This window comes from Microcaecilia unicolor, chromosome 5 (genome assembly GCF_901765095.1).
Source record: "Microcaecilia unicolor chromosome 5, aMicUni1.1, whole genome shotgun sequence".
NCBI lineage: Eukaryota > Metazoa > Chordata > Amphibia > Gymnophiona > Siphonopidae > Microcaecilia > Microcaecilia unicolor.
Window position 1 is genome coordinate 211,519,116 of NC_044035.1, and position 22,630 is coordinate 211,541,745.

A 22,630-nucleotide genomic window follows, 5' to 3' on the forward strand; every position below is an offset into this window, starting at 1 on the left:
TCAGGGCTCTCCGTCGCAACGGAGGCCGCGCCATGTGGAAAATCCAAAATGGCGTCCGCTGCCAGCTCAGAGCGCAACAGATCGCTGCTCGCCATGCTCAGGCCAGCTCTACCGTCTGTACAGCACGAATTACAGAGCCCCGCCGCTGATTTGCACTTGCCACATTTAGAACAGCGCTTTACAGTCTCCGCAGCCATCGCCGAAAACGGCGGTAAAATAAAAAAATGGCGGTTCGCGCCAAAAACGTCCCGATCGCGGACCCACCCTGGAGGAGTCAAAAAACATTCTTACCTCACTAGACTGAGTATCACAGCTCCGGTCCTGCAGAAGAATCTCAAGAAAAAAACCTCTTTTCCAAGATCGCTGCACTAAAGCGCAACGCAACTTTATTTTATTTTATTTTTTTAACGCTGTGAGGAAAGCAGAGGCAAAAGAGGTAAATAAAAACACTCCGGAGGCTCAGATAAGTGGGAAAGGCAGGGAAAGGCAAACCAATGTGCCTACATCCACTGAGTGGGAAAGGACAGGGAAAAGCAAGCTAATTTGTCCACATCCACGGGGGCATGGGTAAGGCAGGGAAAGGGCTGACCTATGTGCCTTCAAAGTGAAGCTGCTATAGCCTCTAACACCCCGGCTAACAACTGGCAAGCCAGGAGCCACCCTCAGGCAGATTTTTGATGGAGCTCGAAGAAGCTGCAGCCACCCTGCTTGGGGAGATAGAGAATACTGAAGAGGCAGTGGAGCTAGCTGGCCATGAGGCACTGTGAAAAGTTGAGTGCTCTCTATCTCCCCCTGCTGGTTGAGGGACACAACCCATACGTAATGGCTTCATCTGCTTAATGACAAGGAAATGTGGGATACAAATGCAATAAATAAATAAATAATTGCAGCTCCTGGAGCTTGTCCTAAGTTTTACCTAACTAATTGCGATCCACCTTCATGACCAAAACCATCCAAACACTTAAATACAAAACAAAGTATATTAAAAACAATTCAAGCCTGAACAGATAGCCAATGCAAAGCACTCAACAAAGGAGTTAAATGATCCATTCGAGTTTTCCAAAATATTTGCCTAGCTGCTGAATTTTGGGTCATTTGAATCTTAGAAAGTTGCTTAGAAGACACTCAAATATAATGAATGTCATAATAGTTAAATGCACAATAATCCTGAAGTGGTCTTATAAAAAAATAAGATCTTATTTATTTTATTCGTTGCATTTTTATCCCACCTTATCCCACCTCTTTGCAGGCTCAAAGTGGCTTACAATACATCATGAGTAGTGGAAGAATGTTAGTAAAATAAACATTTAGTATTGCATGATCTTGGTCAGCATGATGATAAAAAACAAAGTAATAGTATACAAGCAGATATTAAGAAACAGTTCTGAAATTAGATAGGCGAGTTGTGCATATTCACATGGGTTGATCTTTTTGATATGCTCTATCAAAGAGATGGGTCTTCAGTAATATGCAGAAGTTCGTTCTTTCGTAAATCGATTTCAAGCTGCGTGGCAGTGCGTTCCATAACTGTGTGCTCAGGTAGGTGAAGTTTGACGCATGCATTAGTTTGTATTTCATTCCTTTGAAAACTGGGGAAGTGCAGATCAAGGAATGTGCGGGATGATCTTTTGGCATTCCTAGGTGGTAGGTCTTAACAATCGCAATTGTTTCAGTCTGAAATGAGCTTTTCTAATCAAACCAGTTATCTGTGGCTCCACAGTCAAAGAAGAATCCAAAACTACACCCAAAACTTTAGAGGTTTTTGCTACACTCAGACAAGACCCATCATTACCCAAGATTATCTGGGAAATTTTTCCTAAGTCCAAAGTGAACCATAATACCTTAGTCTTGTCAGCATTAAGTCTGAGTTTAAACCTAGCTGACCAATGCTTTACTCTTTTTATAGAGCTGTTAATTCCCCAAAAAATCAGAGTCTACACCCAATCAACAGAGAGCAAAAAGAAAAGGTAATCCGCATAAGGCAGCATAAGCTCACCAGGTGTCACGTTTGTGACTGCTTTCCATGTGGGTGCTCTCCTTGCCCTCTGGTGGCCAGAACTGGTAGCTGCTATGGACTGTTTTCTGCTGTCTTCCATGTTCCAGACTTCAGTGAGTCCGGTCCGGATTTTCCACGTTGCCAGCCTTGCTCTGCTGGGTTGTTCTGGAACAGCACCCTTATTTGGCTGGTGATTTACTGCAGCTGTGGGTCAGCTGCTGAGGGGCTTATTAGCTTCTGTGAGCCTTGCTTGCCTTGCCTTGGTATCAAAGGTCATCCATGAGTTCCTGGTGGTTTGTTGGAGTTCCTCTGAAAGTTTCCTTTGTGTTGGACCCTGCATGTTCCTGGACTTTGACTTTGCTTGCTTCCTGTGCCTGTGACCCTTGGCCTGGACCTGGACTTTGCTTTCCGCCTGCCTATAGACTCTGGTTAGTTTATGGATTACCCGTGTTTGCTGCCGGCCCCTTTGACCTTGCTGTGCTACTGGATAATGTTTACCGTCTACTATTAAAGCCTCTTCTAGTTACAGTGGTGGAAATAAGTATTTGATCCCTTGCTGATTTTGTAAGTTTGCCCACTGACAAAGACATGAGCAGCCCATAATTGAAGGGTAGGTTATTGGTAACAGTGAGAGATAGCACATCACAAATTAAATCCGGAAAATCACATTGTGGAAAGTATATGAATTTATTTGCATTCTGCAGAGGGAAATAAGTATTTGATCCCCCACCAACCAGTAAGAGATCTGGCCCCTACAGACCAGGTAGATGCTCCAAATCAACTCGTTACCTGCATGACAGACAGCTGTCGGCAATGGTCACCTGTATGAAAGACACCTGTCCACAGACTCAGTGAATCAGTCAGACTCTAACCTCTACAAAATGGCCAAGAGCAAGGAGCTGTCTAAGGATGTCAGGGACAAGATCATACACCTGCACAAGGCTGGAATGGGCTACAAAACCATCAGTAAGACGCTGGGCGAGAAGGAGACAACTGTTGGTGCCATAGTAAGAAAATGGAAGAAGTACAAAATGACTGTCAATCGACAAAGATCTGGGGCTCCACGCAAAATCTCACCTCGTGGGGTATCCTTGATCATTAGGAAGGTTAGAAATCAGCCTACAACTACAAGGGGGGAACTTGTCAATGATCTCAAGGCAGCTGGGACCACTGTCACCACGAAAACCATTGGTAACACATTACGACATAACGGATTGCAATCCTGCAGTGCCCGCAAGGTCCCCCTGCTCCGGAAGGCACATGTGACGGCCCGTCTGAAGTTTGCCAGTGAACACCTGGATGATGCCGAGAGTGATTGGGAGAAGGTGCTGTGGTCAGATGAGACAAAAATTGAGCTCTTTGGCATGAACTCAACTCGCCGTGTTTGGAGGAAGAGAAATGCTGCCTATGACCCAAAGAACACCGTCCCCACTGTCAAGCATGGAGGTGGAAATGTTATGTTTTGGGGGTGTTTCTCTGCTAAGGGCACAGGACTACTTCACCGCATCAATGGGAGAATGGATGGGGCCATGTACCGTACAATTCTGAGTGACAACCTCCTTCCCTCCGCCAGGGCCTTAAAAATGGGTCGTGGCTGGGTCTTCCAGCACGACAATGACCCAAAACATACAGCCAAGGCAACAAAGGAGTGGCTCAGGAAGAAGCACATTAGGGTCATGGAGTGGCCTAGCCAGTCACCAGACCTTAATCCCATTGAAAACTTATGGAGGGAGCTGAAGCTGCAAGTTGCCAAGCGACAGCCCAGAACTCTTAATGATTTAGAGATGATCTGCAAAGAGGAGTGGACCAAAATTCCTCCTGACATGTGTGCAAACCTCATCATCAACTACAGAAGACGTCTGACCGCTGTGCTTGCCAACAAGGGTTTTGCCACCAAGTTGCAGGGATTAAATACTTATTTCCCTCTGCAGAATGCAAATAAATTCATATACTTTCCACAATGTGATTTTCCGGATTTAATTTGTGATGTGCTATCTCTCACTGTTACCAATAACCTACCCTTCAATTATGGGCTGCTCATGTCTTTGTCAGTGGGCAAACTTACAAAATCAGCAAGGGATCAAATACTTATTTCCACCACTGTATATTCTGGGGTTCCTGCCTGTTGTGTTCAGCACTGCTTTCTGCTTGGGTGATTTGCCATGCCACTGCCGCTCCTCGACAGTGGCCCAAGGGTTCACAAACCTAGTTCCTGCTTTGAGAACGTGACAGAATACCAAGGCCATGAGCCCGGCGAAATCATCCTTCCAGCAGGGTTTCCTGCCCATGACTTTTTTCTCTGTTTGCAATCCGGTCACAGCCCGGGTGCCGCTCCTAGTTTGGATTTTTATCTTGACCCAGTTTCTGATCTTAATAGTTTTATCACGCTTCATGATTACCGGGAACAACTTCTCTTTGATCCAGCCTTAAGGAATACCCCTGAAGCTGCAGCGGAGAGACAGCGTGTCTGGGGACTTGGGTTCTTTGCAAACCCAGTCTCTGCTATTGATCCTGCTACCATGTTCTTTGCATACCACTGCAGACTTCTCTTGGATCCAGCCCTGCGGGATACTCCTGAAGCTGACGCTGAAAGAAGGCGTTGTGAAACCCCGAAGCTCAGGGCTTATCAGCAGTTTGTGTGGAGCAGTTTGAGTTCCAGTTCCAACCAAGATACGGACTCTAAGCTGAGTTTCAGCTCCAGCCAACCTGCTGAGTCCACGCTGAGTTCCAGCCAAGTGCTTGAGCCTGCTCTGAGTCCCTGCCCAGAGTCTGAGTCTGCTCTGAGATCCTGCCAAGCGCCGGAGGCTGCTCTGAGTTCCAGTCAAACTTCTGAGCCTGCGCTGAGTTCCAGCCAAGTGCCTGAGTCTGCTCTGGGTTTCTGCCCAGTGCCTGAGGCTGTTTTGAGTTCCAGCCCAGAGGATGCTGAGTCTACTCAGAGTTCGAGCTCCAGCCAAGCTGTTCCTGAGTCTGCTCCGAGTTTGAGCTCCAGCCAAGCTGTTCCTGAGTCTGCTCCGAGTTTGAGCTCCAGCCAAGCTGTTCCTGAGTCTGCTCCGAGTTTGAGCTCCAGCCAAGTTGTTCCTGAGTCTGCTCCGAGTTTGAGCTCCAGCCAAGAACCTGAAGCCAGTCCGAGGTTCAGTCTTGCTTCCAGTCCGAATTCCAGTCCAGCTACCCATGGTCATGTTTTGAAACTCCTCCCTCGGTTTCACCACTGTTACCCATGGAGACCGGAATCTCCCCAGGAGAGTGGGGGGGCCTTGAGGAGGGGGTACTGTGACGTTTGTGACTGCTTTCCATGTGGGTGCTCTCCTTGCCCTCTGGTGGCCAGAACTGGTGGCTGCTATGGACTATTTTCTGCTGTCTTCCATGTTCCAGACTTCAGTGAGTCCGGTCCGGATTTTCCAAGTTGCCAGCCTTGCTCTGCTGGGTTGTTCTGGAACAGCACCCTTATTTGGCTGGTGATTTACTGCAGCTGTGGGTCAGCTGCTGAGGGGCTTATTAGCTTCTGTGAGCCTTGCTTGCCTTGCCTTGGTATCAAAGGTCATCCATGAGTTCCTGGTGGTTTGTTGGAGTTCCTCTGAAAGTTTCCTTTGGGTTGGACCCTGCATGTTCCTGGACTTTGACTTTGCTTGCTTCCTGTGCCTGTGTACCCTTGGCCTGGACCTGGACTTTGCTTTCCGCCTGCCTATAGACTCTGGTTAGTTTATGGATTACCCGTGTTTGCTGCCGGCCCCTTTGACCTTGCTGTGCTACTGGATAATGTTTACTGTCTACTATTAAAGCCTCTTCTAGTTATATTCTGGGGTTCCTGCCTGTTGTGTTCAGCACTGCTTTCTGCTTGGGTGATTTGCCAGCTGCTGCCGCTCCTCGACAGTGGCCCAAGGGTTCACAAACCTAGTTCCTGCTTTGATAACGTGACACCAGGTTTCCGCACAATTTGACCACGAGAACTCATATATAAATTATACAAGAGCAGAGAGATAGGAGAACCCTGGGGAACACCACAAGGGGATTCCCATGAAGATGAATAACTGCCATTCTTTAATACTAAATACTGTCTGTTCCTCAGAAAAGAACCAAACCATTTAAAGACAGTTCCACTAAGACCAAATTCTGACAACATACTCAATAAAATGTTGTGCTTAATGGTGTCAAAGGCAGCAGAAATATCAAATTGTAATAATGCCAACTCTCCGCCACTGCACAAGACACACCTCACTTCAGATGTTAAAAGTAATAGCAAGGTCTCCGTACTATGAATTGATCAGAAACCATGCTGAGGATCATGCAGATCATTTCCTTCTATATACTTAGTTAATTGTGATCCCACAACAAACTCACAAACAAACAATGGGTCTAAAATTAGAAACTAAGGATGAATCTCCATCGAGTTGTTTTAATATAGGTATCAGAACAATATGCCCTATATCTCGAGGAAACCATCCCTGTTTCAGTGCCGAATTAACAAACGAAAAAAGCCAATCCAATTTCAACAGGAGGATCCTTTAGCAAATAAGGAATTATATCTAAAGGACAATCAGATCTAGATAACCTGTTCACTAAAGGACTTTAAAAAGTTTGAGAAACAGATTCAAAAGAATTCCAAAGACTATCTGTTGGAATACAAGCAAGATTTAAATCATTTAATTCCAGCTTATCATAATCATTAAATTCCTGAGAAGTCTTAAAAAATTTATGAATATTTTGTACTTTAGTAGCAAAATAACTGGCCAAAGCATCTGCAGAAGGCTGAGCTGATATAGAAGAATTGGGTAATGATAAAGTTTCTTGTAACAAACATAGTAACTTTCTCAAATTTGGCCTATTCACCTCTCAACATAACACGAACAAATTCACCACCATTAACACACCAACACTGAATCTTCCAATTTCGGACACCCTAAAAATTCTTGGAGTTACCACTGACCGACACCTAACACTTGAGAATCATGCGAAAAACACAACGAAAAGATGTTCCACTCAATGTGGAAATTAAAAAGAGTAAGACCTTTCTTCCCAAGGACCGTCTTTCGCAGCTTGGTACAATCAATGGTACTCAGTCATCTAAACTACTGCAACGCACTCTAAGCTGGCTGCAAAGAGCAAATAATCAGACAGCTCAAAACACTGCAGCTAGACTCATATTCAGTAAAACAAAATACGAAAGTGCTAAGCCCCTACGAGAAAAGCTACACTGGCTCCCACTTAAAGAATGCATCGCGTTCAAAATATGTACCCTAGTTCACAAAATCATCCACGGAGATGCCCCAGCCTACATGTCAGACCTGATAGACTTACCACCCAGGAATGCTAAAAAATCATCCCGCACATTCCTCAATCTTCACTTCCGCAACTGTAAAGGTCTCCTACCTGAGTACACAATTCCGGAACGCGCTGCCGCACAGCTTGAAAACGATCTATGAACTAACTAACTTTCGCAAACTATTGAAGACCCATCTCTTTAACAAAGCATACCACAAGGATCAACAAATGTGATCTCCTACACAGATATCCAGAACTGTCTTACAATATCTGCTTGTTACACTACTACCATGTTTATCATTATCATGTTATCCAAAATCTCTCTGTAATACTAAATGTCTATTTTCTTATGTATTTCCACCATTCATGATGTATTGTAAGCCACATTGAGCCTGCAAAAAAGTGGGAAAATGTGGGATACAAATGCAATAAATATATATAAATATAATATATTTTCACCAGTTCAGAGTAATATGTTCTTTTGGCTAAGATCAGACCCCTTTTATACTCCAATTGAACACTCCTCCAACAAGCCTTCTCAACTTCACTCATAGATTTACACCAACTGTGTTCTAATCTTCGACATTTCTTTAATTTCCAATAATTCTCCTGAAAACCAAGGAGAATTCATCTTCCTAGATGATTTAACTTCGTGTTCGGGAGCAGTATCATTCAATATTTTCTGAGTTAAACATTTCCAGTTTGATAAAAGGACATCTGGAATTAGCCCTGATGTCTTCAGCAATGGAATTATCCTAGACCAATAATCAGATATATCAACCCTTCCCCTTTTCAACCTATTATTCCTAAAGCAGTTACGCTTAGTATCAGAAATAGTAACATTCAGCGTAAAATAACAACAAAAATGATCAGACCAAATCACGGGTTACCATTTGCAAAACGTAATCAAAGGTAAGTCATTGGCAGAAATGAAATCCAATGTGTGACCCTTTTCATGAGTTGGAACCTTTGGTTGCAAATAAAATTGTAGAGGATGTAAAAAAAGAAAAACTCATATCCTTATCAGCTTCTAAATATAAATTAAAATCACCTACTATCGCCAAATACCATAGTGAGGACCTCTATGATCAGTTTGCAAAAGTCAACCTTCTCTACCTGCTGTCCCAGATCCTCTGTCCCAGGCCTCCAAAGGGTGACTGTAGTCCCTGCGAGGTAACAATGTACACTGCGCCATGTCAGAAAATCCCTTAGTCTGCTGCCCAACTGGGAACTCAACTCTTGTTAATTAAGCTCCGCCAAGAGTAGTCTTCTTGCCTCAAGGCTATTCTGACGTAGATTCTCAAAACACCCCTAAGCAAATATTCCACCAAAAAAATACCCTGTTCCTACCATCTTTGGAAGACTATGTTTTCAAGACCTGGACTACAACCTACATTCCCTATTATGGACAGCAGCTCACTACAATGAGGATCCTGATGCCAATGCACCAATAATTCTTTTCATAGAGATCTCACAGGCCACTGCTAGAATGCAGCAAAGAATGAAAATGCCAAGGAGAAAAAGAGCAAATACACTTACCTATATCAGGTATTCTCCAAGGACAGCAGGGCATATATTCTCACATGTGGGTGACGTGTCCTGCGTCACCTAGTCCAGAGGTTGAAAAAGGCTTTAAGAGTACGCACTGCGCTCTCACTACACATGTGCGAGTGCCTTCCCCCCTCCTGCAAGAGCGCTGGACTACCAGTACAATGAAATAGAGACAACTCAGGGGGGAGAATATGTGAGAATATATGGCCTGCTGTCCTTGAAGAAAGCAAAGTTACTTACCTGCAGCAGGTATTCTCCGAAGACAGGGCTTAAATTCTCACAAGTGGGTGACACCGACCCATCCTGCCTAGTCCAGGATTTATGATTATCATAAGTAGAGCTTTGTGGAGCACGAGACACACTCCACCTCATGTGCGAGTGCCTTCCCGCCTGCCATGAGAGTGTGGTCTCCTTAGTTTAATACTACAGCAAAAAAAGTAAAAATTAAAAAGGAGACAACTCCAAAGGGAGGTGGGAGAGATTGTGAGAATATCTGCTACAGGTAAGTACCTTCGCTTTCTTAGAGGACAAGCAGGGCATTAGTTCATATAAGTGGGGAATCCCTAGCATCCAGGCTCACCAAAAACCACTTGTGCGGTTGCATAACCTTGCTCAGTTTTGTTGGTTATGCTGTTGTATTTGCCCGCCAGATAAGTGGTCTAGAAAAGCATCACATGCCGGGCTGTTCAATGCCACATCAGGATGGCCTCCTGACACAGAGGGCGTGATCCGGTGCCCCCTTTCTTGTTGGTGTAGTACATCATAATCTAATTGTCCGCTTGAATGAGTACAATTTGGTCGATCAGCTGATCTCCGAAAGCCTTTAGAGCATTCCAGATTACCCAAAGCTTCAAAAGGTTGATGTGGAGATCTGGGCTGACCAGGCACCACGAGTGTGAAGTCTACCCAAATGAGCTCCCCAACCCTGTTGTCAGCACCTTCCGGGGCTGAGGAATTTGGAATAGGAGTCCCAGAGTCAAACTGGATCAAATTGTTCACCAGAACAGAGATTGAACCAGCTGTGGTGACAGTTGAATGACATCTGCTAGGTTCCCTGTGGCCCGACACCACTAGGAAGCCATGGTCCACTAGGCAGATCTCATTTGAAGACATGTCATGGGTGTCACATGGATGGTGGAGGCCATATGGCCTAACAACCTCAACATCTGCCGAGCTGTGACCTGCCAATGGGCCTGACTTGAGTGGCAAGAGTGACAAGAGTGTCTGCATTCAGCACTGGGAGAAAAGCTAGCGCCTGCTGTGTATCTAGCAGGGATCTAGTGAACTCCAATTGCTGGACAGGGAGCGATGGGACTTGGGGTAGTTTAAAACGAACTCTAGTAGCTCTAACACCCGAATAGTTTTCCGCATGGACTCCTGAGCATCATCCTTTGAAGTGCTATTCACCAGCCAATTGTCCAGATAGGGGAATACATGGACTCCAGTTGGTGTAACGATGCTGTGACTACTGTAAGACACTGGGTGAAGACCCTGGGAGCCAATGCGAGGCCAAAAGGCAACACGCAGTATTGGAAGTGATATGTCCCCAACCAAAATCGGAGATACTTTCTGTGACCTGGAAGTATCAGGATGCGAGTGGAAGCATCCTTCAAGTCCAGAGAGCATAGCCAATTGTTTTCCTGAATCATGGGGAGAAAGGTGTCCTTTCTCTGACTAAGAATTTGTTCAGGGCCCTTAGGTCAAAGATAGGACGCATCCCCTATCTTCTTTTGCACAAGAAAGTACCTGGAATAGAATCTCTTCCTTTCTTCTCCTGGTGGAACGGGCTCAACCGCATAGACCTTCAGAAGGCCGGAGAGTTCCTCTGCAATTAACTGCTTGTGCTGAGAGCTGTAGTGATTTGCTCTCATGGGCAATCTGGTGGTCCCTGTCACCAATATAGGCCGTAACCGAGACAGACTATTTGAAGAACCCACCAGTCGGACATTACAAGGGGCCACCTTTCTTGAAAAAAACCTCAGCCTCTCCCCGACTGGCAGGTCATCTAGGACGGTCACTTTACTGCGGCTATGCTCTGCTGGAGACAAACAAAAGCCCATCCCTGACTTTGACTAGGGATCTGTCTGGGCCTTAGGCATACACTGTTGATGAGGATGAGTGTGCTAGGGCTAAGACTGGTGAGAAGGAGCATACCTACGCCTCTGTGATAGAAGGCACCCGGCAAGAGAGTATCGATGGTATCAGTGTGCTTCTTGATGAGGTCAGCAACCTCCTCCACCTTCTCTCCAAAAAGGTTATCCCCTGGCACATGGCATTCACCAACCTCTGCTGGACCATCAGGTCCAAGTCAGAGACGTGCAGCCATGAGAGTCTGCACATCGCTATACTTTAAGTAGAGCTCCTGGACACCACACCAAAAGTATCGTAGGCATCACTGGCCAAGAACTTATGGACAGGCCTTCTGCTGCTTGACCAATTGGCAAAGTGATTTGGCCTGCTCCGGTGAGAGAGTCTGCCAAATCAGACATACTGCGCACCAAGGATTGAAAGTACAGGTTCATGTAGAGCTGGTATAATTGGATACAGGAGATGAGCATAGAGGCCCGATACATCTTCATTTTATATTTTATTATCTTCTGCCCAAAAGATTACAGAGTTCTAGCTTCTCTGCCAGGGGGCACTGAAACATAGTCCCTAGAACTCCTGGATCATTTAAGCGCAGATTCCGCCACCAGGGAATGATGAGGCGACTGGGGCCTATCAAATCCAGGGAAAGACTGAATCCGGTACAAGGCATCAATCTTAGGGAGGACAGGGACCAACAGAAGGGACTCCCAGTTCTTTACTTGAACATCCCATAAATTCTTGTGAAGTGGGGTGAAGTAGGATCATCACAGCCTCTCTAGGATGAGATCTGTAGTCCAGGACCTTGAATATCTTAGCCCTGGGCTCATCCGCCACTTTCAAAGTAATAGGAATGGCAGCTGCCATTTCCTTAACAAAAGATGGGAATGAAAGGCTTCCTGTGGAGGGAACAGATCACACTTATGAGTGCTCATCAGTGTCGGCGAGAAACTCCTCATGGAAGAGCCGAGTGAGCCTGCCTCGACAAGAAGAAAATGTCACAAAGAAGGGTGTCAAGGTGTCAGCTCCAGCCTCGACTCTGGTGAAGCTTCCTCCACCAATGTCGAGGAGCTGCTGATATGGGTGGTAGTCAAAGCCGAGGCTGCAGACAGCACCAATGCCAGAGACCTCACCGCAGGCTGATGGCCATGTGGGGCAGCAGCAATAGGCACAGCTAGTGCAAGCACCCCAGACGCTGATGCATTCTGGTGTTATTAGCCCCGCCAAAAGCTCAGGGAGCAAGACCCGAGGTGCTCATCGAGGGCTGACATTGGGAAAGGCTGGGGCATTGGTTGAGAAACAGGCCGTTGAACTGTTGTGGTCGGAGCGGGTGCCTGGCTGCATGGAAATCCATGCAATGGCACCTCCTGTATGGAGGGGCAGCGGTCCTTCTGAAGCCGATGCTTGGGACCTCTGAGAAGAGAGGGACCCTCTCTTCTCAGAGGTCCCATAGGAATTCTGAAGTGGAGCTAAGCTAATAGTGTTACATGGACTGTTGAAGCCATGTAGCCAAGTAGGCAGAGCATCTGATGACCAGATATCTGGGTGTACCTGGAAACCATGAGTGGAGAAATTCTGAAGTGGAGCTAAGCTAATGGCGTTACATGGTCTGTTGAAGCCAAGTAGCCAAGTAAGCAGAGCATCTGATGAGCAGATATCTGGGTGGATCTGGAAACCATGAGCGGAGAAATACATTATGTTGTTTGCTCTTGGTAGAGAGAGGAAGGCTCGACCCCGAGTACTGTCCAGGAGAGCTCTGATGAACTGTAAGGTCTGAACAGATTGAAGATGTGATTTGGGGTAATTTATCACAAAACTGATGAGTTCTAGGTGCCGTATGGTGGACTGAATTGACATCTGTGCCAACTGTCAGGAGTCTACCTTGACTAACCGCTTGTCGAGATAAGGGAACACGTGTATGCCTCACTTGCAAAGCACTGCAATTACCACTATCGGGCATTTCTGAAGACTTGTGGGGCCGAAGCCAAGCCGAATGGCAAGAGTTTGTATCGATAATGCAGAGTCTCACAGCGGAAGCATGAAGCCAAGCTGAACGGCAATACTTTGTATTGATAATGCAGAGTCTCCCAGTGGAAGCTTAGAAATTTTCTGTGAAGAGGGAGAATAGATATGCGAATATATGCCTCCTTTAGATGTAGACAGCAAAAAAAAAATCATTGAGTTAGATCATGGGAAGAAATGATCCCAAAGAAACCATGTAAAATTTTCCTTCTGAGTAGAAATTTGCTTAAATCTTGCAGGTTGAGAATTGGTTGTACTGCCCCTGTATTTTTGATATGGGAAAGTATCTGGAATAAAACCCTCAACCCCTCTCCCACAGAGGAACTGGCTCTATTGCATTATGCTGGAGAAGGGACGAGAGCTCCTTTCAAAGTACTATCATCTGGAGGGCGCTGAAACAAGACTCTCTTGGCGGATGGTCAGGTGGTGTTTTTACCCCAACACAGAGCGTAACCGTGCTGTATGATACATAGCACCCAATGGTTGGAGGTTATGAGCAGCCATTTCTGTGCCTCCTACTAGTAGGTTGCTTGGAACAGAAAACTGGATAGTGGCAATGCTCTCTAGGAGGATGTGAAAAATTGGTTTGATTAGACTGAAAAGGGAGCCTGAGTTTTATCCCCGCTGCTGCCACGGACATAAGTGTTGGGGCATAGTCCTTTGAGGTGGAGGAGTGTATAGTAATTGGAGCATCAAAATCCTCCTGCAAATCTTCTAAAAGAGATGGCAGAAATCTGTGGCCTGGACAGAGTTTTAATAGTATTTGTATGTTTTTTAAATTAGGTCAGCCTTAAATTAGGTCAGCCGCCTCCTCAGCGTTTTCACCGAATAAGTTGTCTGCATAACAAGGGACATCTGCTACATGCTTAAAACAGCAGATTCGAGGTCAGAGACTCTGAGCCAGAAAAGATATCGAATTGCTACTCCTAAGGTGGAAATGCGAGAAGAGACATCAAAGGCCTGTCTTGCCAGATATTTAGAACAATCTAGAAATTTCCTGTGAATCTTGAGGAACTTATCAACCTTTTCAGGAAGAAGGAAGTCTACAAAGGAAAGAATAATCTGTATTAGAGACTTGTAAACTGTGGAATAAAGTTGATAATCTAATATACAGTTGGTTAGCAGTGAGGCTTGAAATGTTTTTCTACCAAAAGAGTAATGTTCTAGCTTCTCTGCCTGGAGGAACAGAAGCACAAGATCTCACACTGCGGGTATACTTCAAAACAGACTCCACCACCAAGGAATGATGGGGTAACTGTGTTTTTTCAAACTCAGTGCATTTCTGCAATTTTCTTTGGCGCAACACGAACTTAGTGGAGCCTCCCAGTTTTTGATTAGAGTATTCCTCAATCGTATGAAGTGGAACAGCGATTCCCTCTCTAGGAAAAGAGTCATAATCTTAGAACCTCAAAAAGCTCTGAACGAGGTTCTTCCACTTTCTCTAATTTGAAAGGTATGGCTTGGGCCATTTTACGGACAAAACCAGGAAAGGATATACCTTCTGGAGGAGGCTTACGTCTCTCAGGTGGCGGAGAATGAACAGATGGAATTCCACAACTCATCAGCTGAGAGGTCCTGTAGGTCCTGTTCCCTCTCCCAGGAGAGATCAGAGTGACTCTTCAAAATACTGTTCTTGGGAAGTACGTGGAAGAGAGAGTGTCAACTTCAGTGTCGGCTCTGTGTCAGAGTACAGATGAGTCTCTGAAGCTGGCCAAGTTCCTCTGTCGACGCATGCACTGGTTGGATTCATGGTGCACCCGACGGTCGATGCCAAACATGTGTGCGGGACCTCTCCTGTGACTGTCTCTCCAATGTATCAATGGGCTGCGCTGAGGCTGGCGCAAGCATCACGTAAGCCTGTAAAGACTGCGTATGCAGTAGTTCCGAAACCTCCTCTTAGCATAGCCCAGATTTCCTTCTGTAGAGTAGGTGTCAGTACTGGCTGAGACAGCCTGAGTTATGCTCTGTGCAGGCAGAGGAGATAGAGGACCTTGCATGCTTTTGATGAGAAATAGGTTGGAGAGAAGGAGAGCAGCATGAACGCTTCCCATGCATCAAAGATGTTGATGCAGGGGAGGTATAGGCAGAATGCCTGGAAGAAAAATGATGGCGATGATTCTTAGTTTTTTTTTATGCTGCAGATCCCTCAATGCATGTGGCACCAACAAAGAGTATGTAGAGTCCTTATATGATTGTGGTACAGAGTCCGATGACAGACATTCTCGATGTTGCACTAGTGCACCAGATGTCGATGCCAACTCGGGTTCCATGTTGAGTGCCGAATCCCCTGCCATACTTGACACCAATGCAGAACCAAAACGTTTTTCACACTGGACTCTACGGGATTTAAATGTCCTCGCTTGCATGCACAGAAGCCACAATGAATGTCCCGGTGCTCCGGACCCAATAACTGAACACACCATTTATGGGGTCTGTGCCTGAAATGGTCCTATTGCATCAATACACTTCTTAAAGCAACTTGGTACCCTCACTGACATGGAGGGAAAAATAGCTGACACAAGGTCAAAAGGCACAATGGCTTGGAGAGCTCAAGTAGTTCTGTACCCTAAAATGGTAGATGATTCCTGGCCAAAAGGGTGGCTCAGAGGCCCCAAAGGCCGAATAAAGAAAAAAATGAAAAATTTGAAAAATTAATACATGAACGAAATTAATAAAGAAAAGAAGAATATGAGAAAAAAAACCCATGAAAAGGGAAAAGTTTGATGTGCTGAGGAGAGATAAGAAATCCAACCTCTCTGCTGCATAGAAAACAGACTGCTGGTCCCGCACTCAAGAAGACACCTGCGCATGTACGATGGGGGCACTGCCTCAAAGTTTTTCAAGTAACAGTGCACTATGGCAGTATTTGCACTGGGCTCTGTGAATGATGTCACCCACATGTGAGAATATCACACCTCATTGCCTCAGAGAATAAGTCATTCATCCACACCATAGTCTTTGGATTATGATATAACTAGTAAAAAAGGCCCGTTTCTGGAACGAATGAAACGGGCGCTAGCAAGGTTTTCCTGGGAGTATGTATGTTGAGAGAGAGAGCCAGAGTGAATGTGCGGGTGTGTGACAGAGTGAGACTGCCTGTGTGACAGTGTGTGTGTGAGAATGAGAGTGTGTGGCAGGGCCCCCTCCCCTGTTCCTAATGCCCCTCACCCCGTTCCCTCCCCTCCTTTTCCTCCTCCTTCCCACACTTTGGGTTCCTTAAGGCTTTCAAAAGTCTATGTACCCCTGTGGCCCTAACGCCCAGTATCTGGATACCCCACCGCTTTCCTCCTCACCCCTCCCCCAAGATGTAACACTTTCACGTCCTTCATTTTTTTTTAAAGTGTCCTATCTACCCTGTGTCCAAATGCCCGGCATTCAGATTGTGTTCCTCTCGTAAATTTTCATTTCTTTCATTCATTCAGAACTTGCCCCCCCCCCCCCCCCCAACACTTTCGGTTCCTTCAGTCTTTTAAAACTCTGCTATGTACCCTGTGTGCTAATGGCCAGCATTGAGATTGTTTTCCTGTCCCAAATTTGCATGTCTTTCAGTCGTTCACAACTCCCCCCCCACCCCTTCTCCAGTTTAACACTTTCCTTTCCTTCAGTCTTTTAAAACTCTCCTATCATTCAGATTGTTTTCCTTTCCCAAATGTTCATGTCTTTCAGTCCTTCAGAACTCCCCCCCTCCCCCCCTCCCCCCATTTAACACTTTCAGTTCCTTCAGTCTTTTAAAACTCTCCTATCAACCCTGTGTCCTAATGGCCAGCACTCAGATTGTTTTGCTTTGCCAAATTGTCTGTCACTGACGTCAGTGCGTGCCTGCCTACCAGACCACTTCCGGCAGGCACGGTCCCAGGCACATCCTGTTGGAGGTGAGAATTATTATATAGGATGTTTTTATAAATTCTTGGGGAAAAAAAAACTCTTAATAGCATAGGCATCCAGTACCCCATATAAGAATTTCCACATTATTCGATCAAATGCCTTCTCAGCATCAAAGTTAATGAGCATAGAGGGTATATCCTTGATCAGTTTTAAGATAGTAAGAATTGTACACATATTCTGAACTATATTTTCACCAGGCACAAAACAACCCTGCGGTTCTGCTATGATTTTAGGTAGAACTGCAACAACCACCTGGCCAACACTTTAGCCAATAACCTAGCCTCATATTCAAGCAGTAAAATTGGGTGATAAGATTCTGGCAACTGTGGGTCCCGACCAGGTTTGGGAAGAACTATAACTGGGCCTTAATGAGTGATTTTGGCAGAGCAGCCTGTTGCACAACAGCACTAAACAATTAAGTCAATGGCAGCGCTATTTCATTCCTCAACAGTGTGTAAAATTCCCTTTTGTAGCCATCTGGACTGAAGGCCTTCCTTACCCAGAGGGTCCTGCTGAATGGCTTATGCCACCGCCTTCTGTGTTACTGGCACATTTAACAAAGATTGCTCCAAGGAAGATAAATGAGACAAGGTGAGGCTAAACAAAACATTTATTTATTTATGCATTCTTGTATCCCACCGTTATCCAAAAACAGGTTTCGGTTCAAAGTGTTTTTTGGATAACAGTGGGAGACAAGAATGCATGCATAAATAAATAAATAAATGTATTTGTTTAGCCTCACCTTGTCTCATTTATCTTCCTTGGTGCAATCTTTGTTGAACACACCAGTAACACAGGAGAAGGTGGCATGCGCCATTCAGCAGGGCCCTTTGGGCAAGGCCTCCAGTCCAGATGGCTACAAAGGAAAGTTTTACACACTGTTATGGGGCAAAAATGCTCTCTCTGGGGGACAAACTGGTGACAAGTACAGTTTCACAAAAAAAGTTTTTAAAATATCATTAATATTAGTATCAGTATTCTCCATTTCCCCGCCAATGAGAATAGTGCACTAATTTTGGATGGCTCCTGCTTTGTCTAAGTTCACCAACAATCTACCCCCTTTATTTGCATGCCTATAGAGTTGGTATTTATATACATTATTGAGCTTCAGTACTTGTTATTCCAGTCACAGGATTGCCCGATCTCTGGCTCTTTTCTGATGACACATGTACATGGTAAATTTCCTCTCTTAACACCACTTTGGCAGTTTCCCAGTAGAGAATCGGAGTGTTCCTATGCATCTCATTAGTATCTTTGAACAGACCTCACTTCTACACTGTCCTGAAAAGGCCCATCATCTTTATACAGATGTGATGTGTGCCCCGGCAGGGCATGGAGTCCTCATAAAACAAACTGCAGCAGTGCAAAGGTCAAAAGGAAAGCTTTATTTTATACTCAAAAAAGAGCCCTCACAGTCTTCTCACTCCTAGTCAAGTGTCTTACACATACACCGGGAACCCTGCCCTGACAGGTTCCACACTCCAATATGTGCACTGTCCCTTCTTAGCTCAGGGTTCCTGGACCTTGTCCTTGACACAGTTTTGCCTCCCACCAGACCTCAATAGTGTCTCGGGTCGAATAGCTTCTACACACAAGATTTGGAGTATCTCACTCCAAGGCGGCTTCTCTCCTCCCAGATCTTAGTACATAAGTACATAAGTAGTGCCATACTGGGAAAGACCAAAGGTCCATCTAGCCCAGCATCCTGTCACCGACAGTGGCCAATCCAGGTCAAGGGCACCTGGCACGCTCCCCAAACGTAAAAACATTCCAGACAAGTTATACCTAAAAATGCGGAATTTTTCCAAGTCCATTTAATAGCGGTCTATGGACTTGTCCTTTAGGAATCTATCTAACCCCTTTTTAAACTCCGTCAAGCTAACCGCCCGTACCACGTTCTCCGGCAACGAATTCCAGAGTCTAATTACACGTTGGGTGAAGAAAAATTTTCTCCGATTCGTTTTAAATTTACCACACTGTAGCTTCAACTCATGCCCTCTAGTCCTAGTATTTTTGGATAGCGTGAACAGTCGCTTCACATCCACCCGATCCATTCCACTCATTATTTTATACACTTCTATCATATCTCCCCTCAGCCGTCTCTTCTCCAAGCTGAAAAGCCCTAGCCTTCTCAGCCTCTCTTCATAGGAAAGTCGTCCCATCCCCACTATCATTTTCGTCGCCCTTCGCTGTACCTTTTCCAATTCTACTATATCTTTTTTGAGATACGGAGACCAGTACTGAACACAATACTCCAGGTGCGGTCGCACCATGGAGCGATACAACGGCATTATAACATCCGCACACCTGGACTCCATACCCTTCCTAATAACACCCAACATTCTATTCGCTTTCCTAGCCGCAGCAGCACACTGAGCAGAAGGTTTCAGCATATCATCGACGACGACACCCAGATCCCTTTCTTGATCCGTAACTCCTAACGCGGAACCTTGCAAGACGTAGCTATAATTCGGGTTCCTCTTACCCACATGCATCACTTTGCACTTGTCAATATTGAACTTCATCTGCCACTTGCACGCCCATTCTCCCAGTCTCGCAAGGTCCTCCTGTAATCGTTCACATTCCTCCTGCGACTTGACGACCCTGAATAATTTTGTGTCATCGGCGAATTTAATTACCTCACTAGTTATTCCCATCTCTAGGTCATTTATAAATACATTAAAAAGCAACGGACCCAGCACAGACCCCTGCGGGACCCCACTAACTACCCTCCTCCACTGAGAATACTGGCCACGCAATCCTACTCTCTGCTTCCTATCTTTCAACCAGTTCTTAATCCATAATAATACCCTACCTCCGATTCCATGACTCTGCAATTTCTTCAGGAGTCTTTCGTGCGGCACTTTGTCAAACGCCTTCTGAAAATCCAGATATACAATATCAACCGGCTCCCCTGTATCAACCGGCTCAACCTGTATCGGGGCCTCCATGATCTATTCAGCCTCAGGGTTTTTAACACCCTGCTGGCCTGAGCCCTGACCCTCTGCCTCAGGATCAGGCTCAACCTCTGCAAACTAGCACCACCTGCTGCAAGGTGGCTAAACTGAACCAGTGAGGGAGTGTTTCCTACCTATGTCATTCACTCTCTCACAACAGACAAACATGAAATTTCCATCGATATTGACCTGGTATGGATGCCATAAGCACCAGTTCAGTCCATACCATAGCGTGGTTGTAAACCTCTAACAAGTCAATCCTTTCTGTGGTTACAGTACTAAAAAGAGTTCTAGAAAGATGTAATCAATTCTGGACAAGGTGGAATGAGCATGGAATAGATGCATATAGTCCTATCTGTAGGATGCAAGGTTCTCTGTAGGATGCAAGGTCCTCCCTACATCCACCATATCCAGAAGGTCACAAACCATAGGTATCCCCCTATGAGCCTGAATGCCTTCCCTCCCCCTCCCTTGTGATCTATCCAAGGAAAGATCATGGACATCATTAAAGTCACCACCTAATATAATGGGTATACCTGTAAAACCCTGAAGATGAGATGCTTATAGAACTGTTTATCATAAATATTAGGCGCAAAGATATTACATAACACCACATTTTGCCTGTCTAAAGACACATGCAATACTACTACTACTTAACATTTCTAAAGCGCTACTAGGGTTACGCAGCGCTGTACAATTTAACATAGAGGGACGGTCCCTGCTCAAGGAGCTTACAATCTAAGAGACAAGTGATACACAAATCTGCCTTGGTCATCACTAATAACCTCATGAGTTACAACTCGCAAGCCCTTTCTCAACAATACAAACACTTCTGCCTTTTTGTCTCAGGCGAGGACCTCAAAATAGTCTTGCACCCATCATCTACTAAGCTTCCTTTGCTCCACAGCATCTAAATGTGTCTCCTGTAAGTTTGCTACCATGGCATGCTACCAATTTAAGGCCTGCAATATTTTACAGGGGGAAGAGATGCCTCCAACATTCCAAATTACTATCTTTAGAGCCATTATGTTATTGCAGACCCTCACAATCTCAATGTATGTTTTCTGTACCCTCCTACATCAGAGGAGCATCCTAGCCTCTGCCTCTAGAAATCAGCCCAAAAGGTGAGAAAAAAAATTACCCTTCCTTAAATACCCTAGTATACTCTGAACCCCACCAGGATTCCCTCCAAGCCCCCCCCCCCCCCCGGGACAGCGACATGGGGGCAGGAGGTCCGGTGGACCTCCAGCTCCCCAACACCAGGGCATGGGGGCTAGAGATCAGGTGGATCTTTAGCCCACCCTAACCCTCCCACACACATACCCAAAAAACATCCCTGGTGGCCCAACCTGCCCCTCCCCATACTTCCACGTTGGAGGCGGGAATAGCATTCCCCCCTCTTCAAGCACTGCCTTCAAAGTGCATCCCTTATATGGTTGGGAAGCCCTGCTCAGAACATCCCAGGATGCACAGGGTAGAAAGCTGCCATTTTGAAGGCAGCGCTGGAAGGGGGAGGGAGTGCTACTCCCTCCTACAACACAGAGTTACGGGGGGGGGGGGGGGGTTGGCCGCTAGGGGGGAGGGAGAAGGCCACCACAGAAAACTAGCATGTGGGGGGGATAGGGGGCTTGTAAGCATGCTGGACATGGCTCCCCATTCCTCCCAAATGCTCCACAAACCCTAACGCCAGCTTCAAGCTGGCATAGGGTTTGCTGTGGGAGTAGCGTCAATGTTTGGCATGCTCCCCATTGAGCATTGGTGAGAAATAGGTAATGCCCTGTTTAGCAGGCATTTGCATGCTCATTGTATTCAGAGCTGGAGAGCGCGTTGTTACACCTGCTTGCCGGCTCTGATCATCAGGCGGGAGCAAACGTGGGAGCTAGTAGAGCGCAATTGGCCTCTAGAACCCATATTTGCTTCTGATCATCAGGGTATCACTGCTGTACCAATTGGAGCTCATCAGCTAAGGTAGTGAAACGGTTCTTCAATGAATCCAATTTGTCAATGATAGTTTGCAATTGTTTACTGAGAGTTCCACTGCCACATGCACCTCTGCAGCGATTTCTCCTGCCCACTCCAAGGTTACGGTAGGTGACAGAGGTGCACTCCTCACCACCATCTTAGTATCTCCAGTGCAGCCCCTATCCTTCTCTGTTGCAATTTTGGAAGCCACCCGCCCAGTTATTAAGCCCAATTCTTCACAGTATGCTAAATGCCCACTTCTCCACTGTGCGCAGCTACAAGCTAGGCATGGATTTGGCAAAAGTCCACTGATCCGCAGATCTATCTGAGGCGGTGTAGGAGCTGAAGTCAACATACACCTTGCTCCATTGCCCAACCAGAAGCCTTATTTATATATTTGTATTGAATATGTTTGCTGAAATTTTTTTTTCATTTTATTTGATGTTTTTAATTGTTTTTAGGCATGTAATAATTTGGTAACTAGCTACACATGCAACCACCCTTTCAGCCACACATATACACTGCTCTATCAACAAGCATCAACTTTCGTCTTTAGAAACAATTATTTCCTGATGTAAATATATACTGCTCTCAACTTATTTCCTGATGTAAATAGTGAACTCTATGCATTTGACTGTCATTCCTGAGGCAAACTAAAACTAATAAAATATCCTTGATGCAAAAAAAAAATTAAAATAGGTGTTTAGTGATAAACACAAGAAAAACACACTTTCCCTAGTACTCTTCCACCCCTCCCCTGACTTAGTTTGCATCATCCAGTAAGTTTGCGTCTTTTTTGCAGCAATTCCTAAATGTCATAAATGTACATATTTGATTCTATCAGAAAAAGTACCAAGCAATAGTACCTCTAATGCAAAAACAGCTATAAATACCAGTTTTGTACCCTCATGGA

General features: G+C 45.4%; 1 protein-coding gene across 1 annotated transcript in view; it reads right to left on the minus strand.

The window, feature by feature from the left end:
- The window catches only part of LRRC29 (leucine rich repeat containing 29), a 340,152-nt gene that overhangs the window by 164,316 nt on the left and 153,206 nt on the right, over positions 1–22,630 (minus strand). The window lies entirely within an intron of this gene.